The sequence below is a fragment of the Schistocerca cancellata genome, chromosome 4 (assembly GCF_023864275.1).
Source record: "Schistocerca cancellata isolate TAMUIC-IGC-003103 chromosome 4, iqSchCanc2.1, whole genome shotgun sequence".
Taxonomy (NCBI): Eukaryota; Metazoa; Arthropoda; class Insecta; order Orthoptera; family Acrididae; genus Schistocerca; species Schistocerca cancellata.
In genome coordinates, this window is record NC_064629.1 from 790156113 (window position 1) to 790174763 (window position 18651).

The following is an 18651-nucleotide window of genomic DNA, read 5'->3' on the forward strand; positions in this document are numbered from 1 at the left end:
AAAATCAATGTGACAAAAACAGTAAGCACAGTCATGCATCTAAATAACAAGGAAGCGAGAAGGGAACTGCGCCTGGTTATAAATGGTAAAGCTGTCAGCCACGAGAATTTCCCAAAATATCTCGGTATTAAGCTAGATCACAGCATGACTTTCAGACAACACCAAACTGATACTGCCGAAAAGCTAAAGACGAGAAATAACCTGCTCAAAATACTGGCAGGCACCACTTGGGGTTGTGATGCTGACACTCTAAGAGCTGCTGCACTGGCACTGGTGTATAACGCTGCAGAATACTGTGCCCCAGTCTGGAGCAGAAGCCCGCACGCCAAAAATGTGGATGTACAACTAAATGCCACTCTTACAGCCGTCATCGGCACTCTCAGGCCAACCCCCGTTGAGTGGCTTCCGGTGCTGGCAAACATCGCTCCTGCTTCCATACGTAGAGAGAAAGCAACCCAGGACATAGTAGAAAAAATTGAAGCAAACCCAAGGCTACCCATACATACCGACATGGGAAGACCCACGAGACTCAAGTCCAGGAAACCTATCGTCTGGAGCAGAACATTGGGCACAGAGGGTCTCGTTGCTGAATAGAAGAATGCATGGCAGGGTCTGAGGGGTCGTGGAAAACCATCACCTAATCCACGACCCACCCAAAAGGGTTGAAGGCTTCAATCTCAACAGGAAGCACTGGTCGGCTCTAAACAGGTTTCGCACGGGAGTTGGACGATGCAGACAGCAAACAACCAAATGGGGCTATACAGACGATCCGTGTTGTGACTGTGGCGAGGTACAAACAAAGGACCATCTTCTGGTTTGTAACATTCATGGTTTCAGAGACGGCTCTCTGATGTCGCTCCACAAGTTAACGGACAATGCCAGGAAATGGCTCCATAATCTTGATGTTCGTGTGTAATTAATTGTCTCCAATTTATGTGATTTTTGTTCCATTGAATGTAATAATGTAGCTTCCCTGACATAATTGTAATGTAAAAACTGATATAATTTGTTTCCACATTCTAAGTTCCAAACGTTTATTGTGACTTATATTAATCTTATCTGTTCTTTGTAAAATGTATCTGGCAGATCGAACGAGAAATAATAAACTACTTTATTGATTCGTTATGCTGTTCCGTGTGGAACAGCAAAATCTACGCTCGTCTGCAGTGGTGTAGGATTTAACATCATATTTTCCTCGGCTGAAGAAAAAAGTATTGTCCAATATCTGTCAGTGAAATGTTAAAGTTTCTTTCCCAAGACCATTTATAATTTACACAATCAGATTTTTTCTTAGTTTAGTTTCTTGTGACCTACTCGTTTTTAAGAAAAATATGTTGTAATAAGGTAGAAAGCAATCCATAAACCTTATTTGGACCCATGACTTTATGAATATGTAAAGAAACGTTATCAGAAAAATTCCTAGTCGATAACGCAAGGGATAGAATTCCCTTCATGACACTGTCCGACAGTCGAGGTGTGGTGAATGTTACACGATCTGCAGTCAGACGTTATGTTTTAAGAATCAGATTTTACAGTTCACTAATTTAGCTTTGGTTTTTGTAATGAAGATCTTTCAAGTAGTGCTTCGGAGCGGAATACTTTGTGTATGAAAAGTGTAATACTACATTCGCTTACGCATATTCCCATTTGTTAGACAATGTTCAGAAGAAAAACCCACCTATTCTCTCAACAGTTGTCGGAAAAAGAGTGACGAAATTGTTTTCTGCACATCCAGAAATACTATTTATTATCCGTATTATTACTATAACGACAAACTGGCAAATGCAAATTATACCTGATTATTTAGTTTCGAAACATCATATTTTACTGCACTAAAGAACGTAATTTGTGCCAAACTTCATTAGCAATATACAAAAACATAGTTTCAGGAGAGCCATCTCAAATACTCTGAATACTGTGCAATGATTCCTTTCCAAATAAACGAGAACATAAATGGAAATAATTCTTTTATCTAGGGAAAAACCAATCTATGAACGTGAACGGACACAACCCGCTCCTTATGCATAATTGAAATACTACTCTCTAAGCCTGAACATTGGTAATAATAATATTTTCTCTACACCAGCATCTACGACCAGCATGTCACGTAGCGTTGTGTGAGAGAGTGTACCTTGTTACCGCTACTATTTGCCCCCTTCCTGTGATGGGAAAGCTAGGCCTACTGGGTAAGAACGACTGCCAGTAGGGATGCGAATGAACTCGAATGTTGTGATTTAGGCGTTATGGATATTTTGTGAGATACATGTGGGAGGTGGTAATATGTTGTTTATTTGCTCTCGGAACGTACTCTGTTCGATTTGCATCATAGACCCCAGAGTAATGCACAATTTATGTTTTGTAACGTCTAACACCGGAACTGGATTAGCATCTTCGTGACGCACTCTCTCTCAATGAACGAACCTGCGAATAAATGTGCTGTTGCTTCTACTAAGTCTGCCTGATAAGGACGTTAGATTAATGTGGAATAGTTAATAATGGTTCGAAGTTAGGCCACTACATTGCATTATCCGCCACAGAAGGATACTTCTAGTTGTTCAACAGCAAGAAGAAGAAATGCTTTTGCATCCTCATGCACATATAAAATTCTAGGTTCAGGAACAAAATCTGAAGGCTCGTGACTGACAATTATCATATGACATCTATCAGACGTATTTTAGTGCCGGTAATAGAACATCAAAACGAAGCTCACATACCTCCGAATCGGTATATATATCTTGTATTTTCCTACAGGCTGTTGTTCAACTAATCGACGAAGTTCAGACTCAATTTTTATTAAGCATAAGAGAAGGGTTTAGGTTTTGTTTTAGAATTAAATTAAATAATCCCCATTTAGTATCATGTTCTGTATGTTTGCGCCCTCGCTCCAGTCTTCCGGAGACGATATTGTAGTTGGGGAATAATACAACAAAATGGTAATGTGTAGGAGTAATATTCGCAGCTATGTTACTTGACCGTTCAGCATACTGAGCAACATAAGATACGTATTTGTAACGTACCTTGATATACCTCACATACGGGCCAGAAACAAGTTACTAGTCCCTAAACCTCTCCCGATAACTTTAATGATCTGAATATAAAACAGAAAGTTCTTCAGAAAGAAGTGCAGAACTCAGTCATGAAGAACGGCGATGATTGTCGTTAGTGACGAGGTGGAACAAATCATTTTTTCTCAATCTGTGTTGTTACTATTCAATAACTTTCCGGAACCGAAATGCAGATTGAAGATCTGAAGTGGCAGGACGTTAATAGTGCTGGTAACATTGACGATAAATACAGGGCGGTCAGAAACGAAAATTTAGAAGCATGTTGCAGGGTAGATTTTGCTGAGAAATAATCTTTCAGAAAAAAATCGATACTTTACGCCCTTTCCAAGTTAATTAGCACTGAAGTTAGCCAATGAGGCCGTTGCTTGCGCAAATTCAAGTAGCCCGTCAGAGACGGTGTCGCGAAACACGTTCTTCTGTTTGGTTTTCTAAAACGACACAAGAACTGCACATGAAATGGTAATAGGGATCGAACCCGAACCAAATGTTGAGCGATCTCTTGCACTATCATCTATTCTATGAAAACAGCTGACACTAACTGAATTTGCACACGCCTGTTTTTCTAACTTCAATACTAATGAACTCGGAAACGGAGAAATATCCGAATTTTTTTTCTTAACAATTATTCCTCAGCACAACCTACCCCGCAACATCCGTACAAGCTCTCCACACCGTTTCTGAATACCTTATATGATACTCCCCTCATCACACTTCTCATTCATTTTGAAAGGTGCCTTCCACGAGAACGCTTACAACCGAATAGTAGAGCTAACAGGCAACCTGGATGGCTGCCTAATGGGATAAGGATATCATGTAGAACAAAGTTGTAACTACGTCAAAACGACAGAAATAGTTACAATCCATCTTCCGTATCCCATTACAAAAAGTACTGTAACGTGCTTAAAATGTCATTATGAAGGTATAAAGTATATGGTATGCAAATAGAATAGAATTCTCAGAATAAATTAAACCATATGGCCAGACGTCAAGGAAGAATCTGACCAGCAGCAGCAGTTCAGTAAGTAGTAAGAAAGCTTCTATTAGTGGTAAGTCATTTTTTGAATATAGCAGGTGACTTAAATAAAAACTTATTTTCTACAAGAAATGATATAACCCTCTCAGAAAATGGCTTCCGAGACTGCCTGAAACACACCTCCGTGATACGGACCAGGGGAAGACTAAGTCAATAATTAAATCGCTGTAGACTAATGTGTCTCATGGATTGGACAGGGTATCTAGCAGGGCATTTAAGCATTGTGTTGAACGTGTTAGCCCTGTACTTAGCCACATTTGTAATTTTTCCTTTAGGAATTGAACAGTTTCCTGAACAATTAAAGTACTCAGCAGTAAAACCGCTTTATTTAGTACTATTTCTACGCCATCAGAGTCTGCAAAATTATTGAAAAGACTGTACATATAAGGGCAACTGATCATTCAAGTACAAATAATTTGCTGTCAAACGTACAGTTGGTTTTAGAAGTGTTTTAACAACTTAAAATGCTATTTTCTTTTCTCTGGACGAATTAAACCAAGAGTTGCAAGCACTCGGCGTCATTTTCGATTTAACTACGGCGTTTGACTGTATTGACCACAAAATATTACTGCACAAGTTGAACCATTATGGTATCAGAGGAGTAGCTGACAGATGTTCCTTTCATACTTTGAGAACAGACTGTGAAAAATTATTCTGCACAGTAATGAGAACGGCTATGTAGTGGCTTCTGATTGGCGCATGATTAAGTAAGGGGGTATCTCAGGGGTCAGTACAGGGACCGCTACTGTTTAATATGTATGAAACCGATACGCTTTCCAACGTAACATGTCATTCTAAAATATTTCTGTTTACTGATGACACTATCTTGGTAGCGAAAAATGTTAGATGCAACATAGGCAAATAGTTCCAAATCAAGACATACGTTCATGACTTCTAGAAGATAAATTATTGGTAAATCAAATTAATTCTTAGTTTTTACAGTTTCTAACTACAATTTTGACATACGACATTCCACTCTGCGTTAACCCTTTCCATTCTCAAAGGCTGGTTTTGGGTCAGAAACGGGTATTTCAAGCAACGTGTGGTGTAAGTTTGCTAACCTCTTGTCGATCCCAGTTCAGGAGTGTGGAAATTCTGATATTGGCGTCTCAATATGTATTTTCTTTAATGTCGTTTATTGTTAACAGTACGAGCTTATTACTAACAATTAACAGCTTTAACTTAGTTAATACTGCGCAGGAATCCATTCTGCATCTTATCGTATCTCATTGACTCCTGTACAGAAAGGAGAGGTGTAATCTGCTGTATCCATTTTCAGTAAGCTGCCACAAGAATTAAAAAACCTCAGCAGTAATCCTCACATTTTCAAATGTAAACTGAAGAATTTCCTCATGTTTCACTCTTTTTGTATCGTCAAGGAGTTCTAGCACAAAATTAAACAAATTCCAGTGTTAGATTGTTGATTATGCTAATATACAGGATGAGTCACTGACTATTGCCACCAACAATAACTTCGAAAGAATGATAGGATTGAAAAGTTTGTGGGATAAAAGTTGCGTGGAAAAATGGGGCCCATAATATGACGTTGGTTATTTGTTGCCACGTGGGGTCCCGTCAGAGATATGAAAGTCAACTTTGTTTTTTTAAATGGGATGCTATAGTTTGGTACTTATTTTCTGATAGCGGCTGTCGAGACGAATCCAATTATGTGTAACAGTAACGTCTTTGAAGGTCAACGAACGTCCGTTTACAGAAGGTGTTCGAAGTGATGACCATTGGTATCAATGCAGTGCTGCAATCTTCTTATCATGGACTGAGTGGTATTCCTTATCACATCGGCACTTATCGAAGCACATGCTGTGACAATTCTCTCTCCCATATCTTCAGGTGTAGTATGAACGTCTTTACAAACAAAGTCTTTTACGAATCCCCACAAGAAAAAAATCCAGAGGCGTCAAGTCTGGAGAACGAGCCGCGTGAAATCCAACGATTTGGGAATTGTCTCTGCAACTCATTTCTAGCCATCAGCAAAAAATATGCCGAACACCCTTCGTGTTGATACCACATTCTGTTCCTTGTTCAAATGGTTCAAATGGCTCTGAGCACTATGGGACTTAACGTCTGAAGTCATCAGTCCCCTAGAACTTAGAACTACTTAAGCCTAACTAACCTAAGGACATCACACATATCCATGCCCGAGGCAGGATTCGAACCTGCGGCCGTAGCGGTCACGCGGTTCCAGACTGTAGCGCCTAGAACCACACGGCCACACCGGTCAGCTGTTCCTTGTTCCTAAAGGTATTTCTTCCGATGCTGACCTAATGTGTGTACTTCCTACCATTAAGATTTCCTTCTATGAAATGGGGGCCTATAATTCTGTCCTCCAGAATCCTACACCATACATTCAGTGACCATGGTTTTTGGTGTGCAACTTGGCGCAGCCAACATGGATTTTCAGTTGCCCAATAATGCATGTTAAGCAAATTAACATTTCCATGGTTCGTGAATGTAGCCTCGTCATAAATAAAATCAAATTAATAAATGTGTCATTCCTCTGAATCTGAAGTTGAGCCCATCAGCAGAATTCAATGCGACGCATAGAATCCCTACCAGTTAATTCTTGGTGGAGACTGATATGGTAAGGATGATATTTATAGCGATGCAGAACACAAACAACACTATTCTGTCTCATGCCAGATTCTCTTGCGATTTGACGGGAACTAACACAAGGATCTCAAACCACAGTGTCAAGAGTACCAATTTCCGTTCCGTCGTTAGTAACTTTCTTTGCGGGATATGTTTCCGATGCGTTAAAGATCCAGTTGTTCTCAACTTATCATGCACATATTTAAATGTACGACGTATAGGGTGAGTACGTTGAGGATATCTTTCAGTGTGTAAGTCTCTAGCTCTCACTAAATATCGTTGGCATTCTCCGTAAATGAGAAGCATATCGACTTGTTCTTTGAAGGAAGACATCATTAACATTCGCTTGATTGACGATACTAGTCTTACCGTTCCTATGTTCCTATTAGTGTTGTACTGCAAAACCGTCGAATGGTGTTTACATGACAATGGTACGTTAGATGGATACGACGTATTCGGTGAATATTTACTACTTGCACGATATACAAGAGAGAATTGTCAGAGCATGTGCTTCGTTAAGTGCCGATGTGATAGGGAATACCACTCAATCCATGATAAGAAGATTGCAGCACTGCATTGATACCAATGGTCATCACTTCAAACACCTTCTGTAAATGGACGTTCATGCCACCTTTGAGAATGATCAAATAATATGCAAGTTGAACATTTTTAGTTCATTGGGCTGACGGTCGATGAAAAGTGTTCTTGGTAGACCACATTAGGGACTTTGTGCAGAAACTGACTACATCTGTCTCCGCTGCACGACTAATCTTCGCAGCCTGTGACACTTAAACTCGAGAGTTCATGTACTTTGCTAAGCTTCACTCCATGATGTACTACGGTATCGCGTTTTGAAGTAACTCTATGCATTCATAAAGAATAATTCTAGCTCAGAAAACGGCACCTTAAAGTGTCTGCAGTATCAATTAGTGAATTTCATGCAGACCATTTGTAAATTGCCTCCGAATTTTAATTTTGTCATGCTTGCAATGTATGAGTTTTGCAATTAGTGATTCGTTTCACGTCTGCGTAGCTACAGCTCAGATGGTCCCACGACAAGAGAGAAGAAAATAATTGGAGTATTATTCACTAGCACTACACTTCTTTCATTTTACAAAGACAACCGCGGCAGTAAGTGTCAAATACCACTAATGTGAATAAATCACGGCTCGAAAGATTAAAAATAGACACTGGAGATTCCATATAATTCTCTGCACTCTCGATTGCAACATTTCATTCTTGTTCTTACACAGGAGATGGATACATTTGAAGTATTTGATGAAGATCCTAACTACATTCAAAGTATCCCTTATCCCTGTTAGACGTCATCGCTTTTGACAGACAACTGGGAATACGGACGAAAAAGCCTGTCGAATTATGGCGGCTGACAGCTACGTGAATGACGAGAATTTAGGTTTATTTCTACGAGTATAGGGTAGTGGGGGTAAAAGTACGCGCGGGGCAAGAGTACACACAAAGTGTACAGATCCCTAAAGTTCATCATTCTTCCACCAGGCAGCGCATACATCATCATCTCCTCAGTTCTATTCTGAAAACACGTGGCAGTGGGACACTTACAGCTGGAGAAAATGCGGTAAGTCTCTTTGTACTTTTCGATGTAAAATTGGTGTAGTTTTGATTTAATGTTAGATGAGTCTAAATCTGTTTACGAACTGGCGGCTGTAAGCTTCCAATATCCTCCTTGATAACCATGATTTTAGTTGTGTGTATTATCTGTAGATTGCCGAAAAAAACTGTTTTTGGGGTAAAAGTGCGCAGATCTAATGGGGGTAGGAGTCCGCAGAGCGTACTTTCACCCCACCAAGAAGCTATTTGCAACCTTTTACCCCATAACGTGTACTTCGACTTGTGTAGTCCCTTTTAGTGTACTCAGGCATTGTTTTGTTGATATTTGTTAACCTTAAATGCATCATTGTTCACCTTAGAGAACTTGAATTAATTTTTCATTCTGTAGTTTTTCCTTTGTCGGGTAGTGGTTTTTAGAACATACCTTCCAAACAAACTTCGAATGTAATCACGTCTTCCGCAGTGGAATTTTTTTTTTCCCACAAACCGACGAGAACATCACTCGACAGCCATTAACTGAGCCGCTCTATCATCAAGCTCTTGGCTTTATTGCAAATGGTACCTCAATGCGCCAAGCCTTCAAAGCTTCTGGGTCGTCAGAGGCTACCTTAAGAAAACTCTTAAAACAGGCAAATATAGTGAGCACTTTGGGAGATTCACAATAACGTTTTCATTTGAGAAAGAGCAAGCAATACTGCAGCACTGCATTTCCCTCGGTAAACGTTTATTGTTATTGTTATTGTCACTGGATTATTACGAGTTTCAATTTTTTAATTCGCCGAAAAATAGTGAGGCAGCACTGCATTTTACTGATAAACACTTATTATTATTATTGGATTATTACAACATTTAATTTTTTAATTCACCGAAAAATAAAAAGTACGTAATTTATTTTTCCGTGCATTTGTTTATAATTATTTTTGTTTTCTTCAATTGAGAGTATAAATACACACTGAGTACTCTTGGCCAGAGCCTACGTGTTCTTATTTAGGAAAACTTTTATTACTCCTCTAATAACAATTTGATTACAATGAAACCGTCACACAGTGTTACCAAGATGTCAGACTACGTGTTGCATGCGTAACTGATATAATCCTGCAGCAGTTTTTTTAATATTTAGCAATATATAGAAAGAAAGAAAAAAAGATAGCTACGCGTATCTGAATGACGACATGGTTTTTAACGGTCATTATAGGCCGTATGCAGTACAGTACAGATTATCCCTTACTCGAGACTAATTGTGACCGTGTACAAAATTTAAAGATAGTCTCTTGCTGAATACAAACCGAAGCAAAACTAAGTATCAAGACTGTTTGATAATGATGATTAAAGCAAACATCAATAAGAATAAAGTGAGTCAGCTTTCTTACAACCAGCCTCTATGAATACGGTGTAGTGCGACTGCCTCATAAAGAGAAGGTCGTAGGATTTAGTGTTACCACGAACATAAATGTGGGCTGCAAATATTTGGACACTATGTGCCTCTCCTCACAAGTTTCTTAAACATCGATATAAACTGATACGTACATGTTCACGGTACACAACGGTGCGCCATCGAAATATAGGTTGAACTGGATGAACTGACTTCGTAGCTGAATGTGATTTTCTTTTTAAAAAAATAATTTCTCCATCTGCAGAAAGAATAATTTGTCGACAGTAATAGGGCCTAGCTTCTCCATACTAATAAAGGCAAGAGAACACTCCAATAACGTAAAGAACAAAGCGTATTATTTCATCTGCGTCTACACCTGAAGAGTGGAAATGTCAAACATTCTAACTGCCAAATCTCACATGTCAGGAGAATCATAAAACAATGTATCTGTTTTGTAAATTATTTATTTGTAAGCAAAAAATTGAATAATGTACTCTGATAACACAGAATTATGCTGCTCACTTCATCACTGCAAAAAGTAATGAGACATATCAGAAAATAAATCATTTATTAAGAACTTTCTAGTTGCATACAAGGGAACTAACTGATTGTAAGTGCCGATACGAAAGATGTTGTTTGAAGTACAATACTGAGACATTACGTCTTATTTGTGATAGTAAAAGTGCAGGAATACAGCAGTCTTGTATTGACGAATAGAACTATATTCAAGAATAACTATTTCTCACATCTTTTAATTTTTTACGAGAGAATGATAAAATTAGACTCAAGGAAAAAATCTCTGTGTCTTACATAATTCCATTCTTGGAATCAGCTGTTGCGAAGTTTACTGTAGAACTCCCTGTGTTATTGAGAAAGGAATGATGCCACAGTCAACAGGTACTGCAACTGATAAGCGTGGTTAGTCTTTCAAATGAAGTATGGTCTCTACTGTTTCTAATGTACTGACAATTTTCCATTCTTCCGTTTCAGAGTGAGAATTTTTAATAGCTATTTGAGATAATAAATAAGTATGAGACACTTTGATCGTACTGCTTTTCACCTTTTTATTGTTTTTGAAACACAAAATTATCTCCTTCAATTACAAAGGTGTTTAACTGACAGAAACAAATGCTTACATTGACTCAAATTACCACAGAAACTGTGCATCAGCGAAATGAAGGCGGCCTTGACGATGGCTCTTGGAAATCCAGAACGAAGCAATGCTTGGCACAAAGAACATGCGTCATCTAGTATTGAATGTTTGAAATATTTTATTTAAGTTTTGGCACGTGGAACAAGTCTACGGACATGCAAGAGAGTACCGACAACACTGTAACACTGAAAACGTGTTTTGTGAGAGAATGCCGCTTACAACGTGTGACATTTCCACTCTTCATCTGTGCTCATCAAGCAAGTAACAGTGCAAACAGAATAAACGCGATAAAGCTAAAAATAATTTCGTTATATTACTTTCCTTATTGCATTATGCTCCTATGATCTTAAACGAAAGCCGTCCTACTCTTGAACATTATGCGATACATATACCTGTGAGCGTTCGCAGTCGCCGTGAATAGTAAAAAGCAAACAGTACACTACTGACGTCCACGGAAGAACAACGTCAGATACTGAAGTAATGCTATCTTAACATATTTCGTTGTTAGTGGTGCCCCAGAGCTCGTAGATGTTAATAAAAAAAATGTCGTATATCAAAATACCCTAGGCTGCTTCAAATGGCTCTGAGCACTATGCGACTTAACTTCTGAGGTCATCAGTCTCCTAGAACTTAGAACTAATTAAACCTAACTAACCTAAGGACATCACACACATCCATGCCCGAGGCAGGATTCGAACCTGCGACCGTAGCAGTCGCTCGGTTCCAGACTGTAGCGCCTAGAACCGCACGGCCACTCCGGCCGGCAAACTCCCCTAGGACTACTGATAAAATAAATCCTTAAAACTACCGGGTTCGGTCGTCTTATCAGCTTCAGGTACTATAGAATTACTTACAAGAGCGTGTATGGCAACGTTCGTACTGAAGTGACGAATAAAATAAGAAATATCTTACCTCAAAGCTGGCAATAATAAAGCGCACATTACAGTCAATAATAAAATGCATTGTTACAGTTAATTAATCTGTTTACAATATCATTATGTTTCTCTGTGGAATGAGCTTTGCATACTAACCTTTTTACTATTGTCAGTACAGCGCATTTTACTACCGACGAGAGTGACGCTAGATGATTTTTATTCTGTTTGGCGCCACAGAAGATGATCAAATAACTGAAGACGGTACTTAATAAAGAGATATCCATAATGAATTTTCACTCTACAGCGCAGTGTAAGCTGATTAGAAATTTCCAGGTAGACTTGAACTGTGTCGGACCGGGATTCGAATCCAGCATCTTTGCCTTTCGCAGGCAGAGCATTTGGCCACGAAAGGAGAAGATTCTGGGTTCGATCCCCGGCAGAGCATTCGAAAGGCAAAGATTCCGGTTTCGAGACCCGGTCCGCCACACACTTTTAATCTGTCAAGAATTTCCACTGAAGTTACAGCTGTGGCGGTTCAGAATTACGAATTTTTTTTTCAAATAAATACTTTCCAATGTTGGTTTTAAAACTGTTTGACTCTGTTGTCGCTTGATGCACATTCATAGTTAAGAATGCGGAACTAGCGCGTTAATGTACAATGACATACATTTGAAATCTCGAAATTAATTACCTCCACATCTCTTCTGTCTTTCAGAACCAGTACTAAAACCCGAGTAACTACATTAAATCATAAAAACTGGAGCTCTTGTAAGAAGTAAACTATGGCATTCCTTAGGTCATCATAATGTGATTTACGTAACTAAAGAGCACAAAAGAACGCGTTTTACAACTTCACAATTTTATTTCAAGAGAAATCATGTGTTATACTGTGGCTCATCTTATTATTAGAATTCCGAAGTGCTACTCGCCCCGCGCACATATGATCAGTGTCCTGCTACGGGAGGTATCAGAGTTTAGAATAATTAAGGAGAAAATGTTCTCATCAAGCTTCTGACCAACTGGTACGGTGTCTGTAATGTTACTCAAGTACTGCCGCAGTAAACATGTTATCTTCCACTTAAAGTAACTATAAAAAAAGTGAGAAGTTCAGTTCAGTTTCAAGAACATATTTCTATTGAAAGATGTCAGTGCCGTAATTCTGCTACCATAGCTGCCAGTATATTAAGTATTGGGTTTATAACAATGAAATTTCTTAAAACAATTGTAAATTTTCTTAGGAAACAGGACTCTGCAATACGTACACATTGTCAGAAATACTTGCCCTCCCTCCCTTGCCCCCCCCCCCCCCCCCCCCCCAGTGATCAACTACTATCTCACGTGCAGTCGTAGTTACTATTCGGTAATACGGACTTTATAAACCGCGATTGTATTTGTTGTACATATTGCGAACGTTGTCTTTGTTCTTGACGAGTTAAGAATTTTTAACCCACTGTAACAATCTACACAAAAAGTGTAGTTCTTTCGAAAAGAAGTTTGAAATTCACATTACAAAGCCATCTCGTGTCATTCCAATATTTACGTTATTTAGAGGTAATAGTGCAATATTGTGAAACTTGGTTTTTCGTGTCCTAAAATTTAGCATGAACTTTGGAACAGCCACCAACCTGTATGATTCAAAAATGCAACGGAATTATTCGAAGGACTGAAATCACTGAACATCGTTTGAGAATCAAAGACCTTGTCGTTTATCGCCGGCACAGCTTTCATCAAATAAGAGATGATATCATATGAACTTTTTGTTGGTATCAACATTCAGCATTTCGGAAAGTGCTATTACGTTTCATTTCCTTTATGGAAACATTCAACCAATGTCCTTAAAAATCTTCCTGAAATTTGTCCATGAAGTTGGAAAAAAATTTGATACAAATATGATACAAATACTCATGCACCGCTGGTCAGAAGAAGATGGCATTTCTCTGCTGTTCTTAGCAGAAATATGAACCACAGTTTTTCGGCATCATGAAAACATAGTTCTTGAAGCATTCGAATAACATGTGACAGTACCTTCGTAAATGAGTTTCAGATTTGCTGAGTAATTCTGAAAATAATGTCCCCTAACTCCATAAATCTAAACATTTGCTCTAAAGAAACATATGACTATACGAAGAAGAACAGTAGGAGACTTTAGGAGGAGCGTATAGCTAGTTAAGACGGTTTTTATCACACGCTGATCGGATGAAAGTCCATATTTCAAAGTCGACGTCACATTATTATTATTTTATTTTAAGCTTCTAGTTCCGTAGCGCCAATTGAGGAACAAATCATTATGAACACGGAAAGAGTCAATACATGTAATTAGCATGAGAAAAGTTAGTAACAGATAAAACAAAATTTACACAAATCCTATACAGGTGACAAGCTACTGAGTATAAAGGGTGAGTCACTAACTATTGCCATCTAGAATTACTCCGAAAGTACCATAGTAGCTGAAACATCATGTCACGGACTGCGCGGCCCCTCCCGCCGGAGGTGTTCGAGTCCTCCCTAGGGCATGGTTGTGTGTGTTGTTCTTAGCATAAGTTAGTTTAAGTTACTTTAAGTAGTATGTAAGTCTAGGGACCGATGACCTAAGCAGTTTGGTCCCTTAGGTATTCACACACATTTGAAAATTTTTTAGTAGCTGCAAAGTTTGTGGGACGAATTTTGCATGAGACAACGGGGGCCATAACATGACGTTTGTTTTACGTTGCTAGGTGGGGTCGCGACAGAGATATGAAGGTCAACTATGTTTTTTTTAAGTGGGATGCTGTAGTTTGGTACCTATTTTGTGATAGCGGCTATCGAGACAAATCCACAAATCCATTTTTTTTTTTTAAGGCGACAGAGTGTTCTCGGGCCGCGACGTACTGATGTCATCTGTTCCCCTATTTCGTAAGTCATACACATTAGATTTCACATCATTCAAAATGACACTACTGTATTCCGAAGTCAGATAGAAACCATCCGTCCTGTTTACGGGCGTATCATTAAGACATCTCTAAAAACAAAAAAAAACAAAAACAAATCCAGCACACAACGCTACCGCAACATCCCTTCCCTCTTCTTTACAACATCCCAATCAGTTTCAAATTTGTACTGCGCTCACATGATCGATTTGCGAGAAACAGTCTGCTTCCTGCTTTCTAAATAAGACGGGATCCATTGGTGAGATTTCCGTTAATTTCGTAATGTTTCAGCCAACAAAAATGGTCCCACAGTCGAACACTTTTGCTTTATCAGAGAAGATACCTACTGTCCTTACGTTATCATTTAACACCACATATGCTTCTCTTAGAAAAAAAAGTAAATGTCACAGACGCTCAAGCCAGATTACAAGTGGTGCAACGAATTATGTTTCCTGAGATTTGTTACTTTGTGCACAGGTATCTCCGCAGACTCTTAAAACACCAATAGTAAGCAAATAGGCAGTAACTGAGTACGTTCTCTAAAGTGTACTTAGTAACAAACATTCTAATACGCGTGAAATCTGACAGCATCTGAAACGCGTATTTCACAGGTGACTTGTAACCGTCCCCACTGTAATCGGCTTTGATAACATGACCTTAATCGCGTCAGCCTAATCAGAAAATATACAATAATCGTATCCGAAGGGAGTAAGTGATTAGTGGGAAAAAGTTTACGACAATTTATTTCTATAAATAAGTTACATACCTCTCTTCTTGCATAAATTTTGAATAAATGGTATAAAGCGGTTCCAGTCACACACGACAAAGACGAGAAGGTATCGCGAAGTTTTATAGTAACCCACAGCAACTCAATAAAATTATTCGTAAATACGCTCACACCAGTCCAAGTGGACAGACGCTGTTCGCTAAACAGCCGATTATTAGAACAGTAATTATTACATAACCAATCTGTACGTAAGTGTGCTAGCATATTAGGTAGCGCGCGTCACCAACAAAAAAGGAAATAGTAACTAGACGTGTTAGCTACTGTTTACTAAAGAAAACCTGGTGTACTAACTTCGAAATACGTGCAAAAAATTATTTATGAAATCGTTAAATGGCAAAATTTCTCTGCTGTAGTCAAAACTGCGTTACATCACAGTAAGATTTACATACACAGGCTGATTTCATTAGATTCCTAAGCAAAAATTACATAAATCCAATTTTTAAATAATTGGAAAATACTTATAGTGAATAAAACAATCAAGATCCAACACAGTTGCCACTCCGGAATACGAACCGTCAAGTGAAACAGAAAGCATTTTCACAAAATAAATATAAAATGCACATAACATAAAATTATAGCATTAGTTTTGCCAGAGTTATTTTATTTAAATTTACGTTCCTTTACTCTCATCCAAGCTGACATTACATGTACCGTCTCTGATTGTAAAATAGCAGAAACTGAATGACTCCCCGAGGCGTCACCGTTTTGAACGAAAAAAGACTAGCACATATTTGGTTTCATATTTCTTCTTTGACACATTAACTACACAGTCCCGTCTGCTTCAAGGTCATTAGAGACGGAGCATAAGCTCGAATGATTTTCATGATTGGGAAAGGAAATACAGCGTGCTCTTTCAAAGGAACCATCCCGGTATTTGCCTGCAGCATTTTAGAGAAATCACAGGAAACCTAAATCTTTACGGCTGGATGCGGATTTGGACCGACGTACTTCGGAATGAGAAAAGGTACAGCATCCTAGTCTAGATAACAACGACTGAGGTTAATAACAAGATGGGAGAACTAGAATTTTACACGAACATCATTATTATTTAAATTAAAAAAGAAAACCACTGCATCTTCACCGAGTATGCTTTACAAAAGTTCTAAGCTACAGTTGACAGCCTTACAGATTGTCGATGCCTTTAAGACGACGGTATCGGCGTCGGCGACAATGCTCCATTAGCTCCACTTATTACGAGAGCACCTGGTTAGTGACAAACTATTGTGGTGCAGAATCTTGATGTTATATGGAGCTTAATTCATCTGCCCACATCCGTCGCTTCCACTGTGCCTCCTAAATTACGCATTTGGTCTTATATGGACCAGATTCTCATCTTGTAGGAGCTACACACTTGCAGACGATTTCGTTCCCGGTACAGCTACCGTTACGGTTTACTGTTGGCCAAATACACAAATACCTAACTTTCCCTAATCTCTCCTCACTGTGGCCCTAACGACAGTAACACAGTGTAATATTTATTTCATACAATTATAAGGTTTTTAAATTCATTTTATGGAACTCCCACTGAATATAAAAACATATTTTGTTTCAGATATGAGCGGAACTTCGAAATAACAGAAAATTCATTGTTTTTGTAGTTACAAAATTAGATAACATTTAAGGAAAATATAGAAAAATTATCACATCTGTGTTAAAGTCCTACAGACTCTTTACAACACTAAACTACTACACATAAACCTTAGTAAACTAACAAATAAGTGTTGTACGAATGTTCATTTCAGAATTATTCATTTTATTTGTATATCTATGATAACCGCATCTATTTCAACACATTTTATTTCCTGAACTATTACGCTTTTCGGCTACAGACAAGCGTTACCACGGCTTATTTCGTTGTACGCATGTGAAAGCTCTTCATTGAAGTATTTTTCATTATAATAGCCTACCGTCCTGCACTGAGGCGAAACAGATTATTTTTTACGTTTTTGTGCTTTGGCTTCCTTTCATAGTGTACTGTGGCCACTATGCTCTGTTGGACATAACGTGCAGAGGTACGACACAGGACTCGTTTTCGGGACTACTGCCATTCGAGGCCCCCTTACGACCGGCCAGATTTAGTTTTACCATGGTATCACTGAATCGCTTCAGGCAAGCACCGGCTCCTCTGAAAAGGACACAACTAATTTCCTTCGGTAATCCTAGCCTCTCTCTGATGATTTCGTCATCGACAGTTCGTTAACCCCTCATTTTTCTTCCTCCACATGCACTCTACCGGCGAATAAGCGTATTTTAGCTGTTGAATACTCACTGCTAAAATTCTAAAGTTCATTAACTTCAGTTATTCACTCTCTTACTAGGAAAACATTAAGGCCCCTTCTAGCTGCGAGAAAACGGTTCTTACAAACAAAATCCGAACAAACCTATAATTCAAGATTATCGACATGGTTTATAAAAGTAACCGTTAGAATGATTTAAAAAATAAAGTACTGCACCAGTTAAGCGTTTTTATGAGTAGCACGACCCGTTTCTGGTACTTAATCTCATTTTGTATTCCTCTGTTCTCTTGCTCCGCAGTCGTCTTTTTTTGTTCTGCCTCTAATCATAAACAACACTAATGCAAAATGGTTCAAATGGCTCTGAGCACTATGCGACTCAACTGCTGAGGTCATCAGTCGCCTAGAACTTAGAACTAATTAAACCTAATTAACCTAAGGACATCACACACATCCATGCCCGAGGCAGGATTCGAACCTGCGACCGTAGCGGCCGCTCGGCTCCAGACTGTAGCGCCCAGAACAGCACGGCCACTCCGGCCGGCAACACTAATACAGACACCACGCTTCGTACTATGCATGAAAAGACCTAACTGCTGCAGGACTCGGTTATTTAAATCATCACTGACACAGTTGCAGGTTTTCATAAAGCTCTCATTTACGTAAGATGAAATTAAAACGTTTGCTTTGATACAATCAGAGAAAATGTTTCATATCGCTTTATATCATAATTGTTGTCTCATAAAATTGGCGGCCTGTGTTTTATCTAGACTGAGAATTCATTACTTGATGACCAACTGATGGCCGCCGGAGTGACCGAGCGGTTCTAGGCGCGGCAGTCTGAAATCGCGCGACCACTACGCTCGCAGGTTCGAATCCTGCCTCGGGCATGGGTGTGTGTGATGTCCTTAGGTTAGTTAAGTTTAAGTAGTTCTAAGTTCTAGGGGACTGATGACGTCAGAAGTTCAGTCCCATAGTGCTCAGCACCATTTCTGAGCCAACTGATGTGCCTTTCAATCGTTATGAAAGATA